Source organism: Arachis ipaensis, chromosome B02 (genome assembly GCF_000816755.2).
Source record: "Arachis ipaensis cultivar K30076 chromosome B02, Araip1.1, whole genome shotgun sequence".
In the NCBI taxonomy this organism is placed as follows: Eukaryota; Viridiplantae; Streptophyta; class Magnoliopsida; order Fabales; family Fabaceae; genus Arachis; species Arachis ipaensis.
The window spans coordinates 32410755-32414951 of record NC_029786.2 but is presented as its reverse complement, the minus strand read 5'-3'; positions in this window follow the sequence as shown (position 1 = coordinate 32414951).

Sequence of the window (4197 nt, the reverse complement as noted above, 5' to 3'; positions counted from 1 at the left end):
TCATGAAGAACAGCAGAGCTCCACACCTTAATCTATGGTGTGTAGAAACTCCACCGTTGAAAATACATAAGAACAAAAGGGTCTAGGCATGGCCGTGAGGCCAGCCCCCAAACGTGAAAAGGTCTATCAAAGTATGATTAAGAGATGAAAATACAATAGCAAAAGGTCCTATTTATAGAAGACTAGTAGCCTAGGGTTACAGAAATAGGTAATTAATGCAGAAATCTTCTTTCGGGCCCACTTGGTGTGTGCTTGGGCTGAGCATTGAAGCTTCCATGTGTACAGACTTTTCTTGGAGTTAAACGCCAGCTTTTGTGCCAGTTTGGGCGTTTGACTCTAGCTTTTGTGCCAGTTCTGGCGTTTTGACGCCAGAATTCTTAAGCTGACTTGGAACGCCTGTTTGGGCCATCAAATCTCGAAAAAAGTATGAACTATTATATATTGCTGGAAAGCCCAGGATGTCTACTTTCTAACGCAATTAAGAGCGCGCAAATTGGGCTTCTGTAGCTCCAGAAAATCCACTTTGAGTGCAGGGAGGTCAGAATCCAACAGCATCTACAGTCCTTTTTCAGCCTCTGAATCAGATTTTTGCTCAGGTCCCTCAATTTCAGCCAGAAAATACCTGAAATCACAGAAAAATACACAAACTCATAGTAAAGTCCAGAAAAGTGATTTTTATTTAAAAACTAATAAAAATATAATAAAACTAACTAAAATATACTAAAAATATACTAAAAACAATGCCAAAAAGCGTATAAATTATCCGCTCATCAGTGAATAAGTAGTCTCTTTTTATCAATGAATTGGTTGTTGTTGATTGTGCCATTTTTTATTCACTTTGCACTTTCACTTGCGCAACCTCACTATCCAATATATTTTATACTCAATTCACTTTAGTTGTGGTTACCTAGGTTGTTTGTGCCTTAAGTCTTGCTTATTTATTACTTGCAATCTAGAACTACATGATTGAGGAACATGCTATTTCTTTTGCTTTTGTGGTTATTGTTTTATCTGATCGATGTGTTGTGTTCTAAATTGTGCGCGCATTTAGAATACGCACATTGCTTTTTTATCATACCACATACATCTTACTTTTCCTTAATTGTTGTTTATTTGTTTATACAGCAACTGGAGCCCCCGGAGTCCACCAGCTGAAGGTGGAGCCTCAAAGCCCTTCATTCCCTGGATCATGTGCATGCACGGAGGACCGTGCATTATTTAAGTGAGGGGAGGATCGCTAACTTCAAGGGGGTAAAATTTCTTTCCTTAGACACTTTGTAATACTCTTTTTGTTCTTTTTCTTCAATTTTTGCAATTTTTTATTCTTGTTTGCATTTTTGTTTGGTTTGGTTTATTTGTATATATCTCTTTAATGCTTATAGTTATATGATAGTAAATATTTACATGTTGCATGTTAGATTGAATAAGTTTAGTAAAACAACAAAGAATTTTCAAGAAATATCTTTTTGGGCATTCCATTGATTAGATTTGAAAATTATTTTTGAACTTGCTTGAAGTATCTTCTTATGGAACATAGAAAAGAGCTTGAACAAATACCAAGTGAGATTTGAGCCTTAATAGTGTGGTTGCACATTTTCAACCACAAATTTTGTTCTTGTGTGTTATACTCCTTTATGATTGTGATCTTTGATTTGCTTTAATCTATATATCCTATATTTGTTGTTTTGAATGCATTTATTATGATTGAGGCCATTCTTGAATTTGAACTCACTTAACCTATATGGCCAACCCTCACATCTACCTTTGTAACTACTTTTGAGCCTTTTAATTCCCCTTTTGTTCTAATTTTAAGCACATCTTTTGCCCTAAGCGAAAAACCATTATGTCCATGTATTGTATCTTTGATTAGCTTGGGTTTGAGTGTGTGTGTGTGTGTGTTAATCGAGTGTGGGGGGAATTTGTGAGAAACTTTAGTAGTAAGTGTTTTGGATTCTCATATTGAAAATTTGGAAAAAATAGGCAATCACTCATGCATTCATCATTTAAAACATATGCATCTTCTTTGTGATGATAATAATAAAAAAAGAGAAAGAAAGAAAAAGAAATGATAATAAGAATGTAAATAAAGGATGCATATGTGTGTGAATTGAAAAAGAAAGATGCATGAGTGAACATGAAAAAGGGATAAATGGGTAGTTAGATTGTTTTGTCATGTATATAGGATGATATAGGATTAGGTGACATACTTGAGCGAATCAAAGATTCAATCTATTAGCCCACTTAACCATATTGATCCTACCCTTACCTAAGCCCATTACAACCCACAAAAGACCTCATGATATTTGCATTCATTCATCAAATATTAATTGATTGTTAGATGAATTGCAAATCTTTGAAAACATGATTAAAGGAGGATTGAGTGATTAAGCCCTAAACACTAAGCGATTAGAGTGTAAACACATCCGGTGAGGGGTTCAATCACTCAATTCTATGATTCCATCTCTTATATTGTATCTTCTAGCAAGATGTTGAATTGAATTTTGAGAATTTCAAATCAAATCTTTGGACATTGATTATATTGCTATATTTTCTTGTCTTGGCCCTAAGTTTATACTATGGATTGATTGAGATTCTTTTGTTTGTTTTTACCAAACTCAATAGGAAGCATATTGTAGATATATATAGATAGCATTTAGTATAGTTGCATTAAATAAAATGTTTACCCTTTCATTCTTCTACTTTGGTTGTGTTTAGCATGAGGACATGCTATTGTTTAAGTGTGGGGGAATTGATGAGTCCATATTTTACGATATATTTTGGTTTGATTTGAGTAGATTTCATCGCGTAAACCCACATTTATTCATCTAAATAGCATGCTTTTGAGATTTCTCCCTAAATGGTACTTGAAAGTGAAAATATGCTCTTTTGTGCTTAATTTGGTCAATTTTAATTCACTTTAATCTCATTTGGTGCCTTGATGTATTTGTTAAGTGATTTCAGGTTTTCAAGGTAAGTTTGGGTTGAAGAAATGAAGAAAGAGCATCAAAAAGGGGAGAAATCATGAAGAAAATGAGATTTGGAAGCTATTACAAAGATGCGTACGCACAGTGATGCGTGCGTACGCACAACGGTGACTTCGTGCAAGGATGCGTACGCACCAAATGTCGTGCGTATGCACGATGGAAATTCTGTGCAACCGTGCATACGCACAGTAGGTCGTGCGTACGCATGCATGCATGCACGTGAGGTCATTAATGCAAATCGCTGGGGGCGATTTTTGGGCCTCTAAAATCCAGTCCAACTCATTTTCTGAAGCTATTTAAGGCCAAAGTGAAGAGGAATGAAGGGGGGCAATTAGGGTTAGATTTTACATGCTTTTCTCTTTGTTTCTAGAGAGAGAAGCTCTCCCCTCTCTCTAGAATTAGGTTAGGTTTAGTTTAATTTTTCTTAATTTCAGTCTTTAATTCTTGTTTTAATGTAGTTTGCTTTATGTTTTCATGCTTTCTTGTCCTTATCTTCTTTACTCCCCTTGTTATTTCCTTCCTTTTGTTATTTTTATGTTATGAACACTCTATGCTAATTTTACTTTCAATTAATGCAATTTATGTTTCCATATCATTTATTGCTTTCCTTAGTTGTTATTGCTATTATCTTGCTTTTGGTAGCCTTAGAATTTATTTTAATGCACTTTAATATTATTTTATTTTTATGCACACCAAGTATTTGATAAAATGTTTGGCTTAGTTTTTACTTAGTTTTTCTTCGCTCTTGGCTTGGTTTTGTTGACTTTGGTGTCCCTTGAGTCATTTATGTCTATTCTTGTTTGATATATTAGAGTTGTTAGTTGATTTGGTTTCCCTTGACTCTATGTGACCCCTTAGTGTTGACATAGGACTTAGGGATTGAAATTAACTATACCTATTTGACTTATCTTCGATGTAAGGTTGACTAAGTAGGATTAACTCTTCATAATCATCATATGTTTGTGGTTAATGACTAGGATAGGTAGCATTAGCCTTCAATTACTTGCCAAGAGGTTTTTTTGCATTTTAAGTTTCCTTTTCTTGCATTTAATTGCTTTGACTTTTATTGTGTTGACTTTTAAATTCCTTGCATGTTTATTTAATTGCTTTGATGTTTAATTTCTTACATGTTTAGTTTTCACACTCTTGGTTGAGAAATTAGGTGTTTGGGTGGAATTGAGTTGTGGATGTCCATTCCGCATTGTGTGAGAAT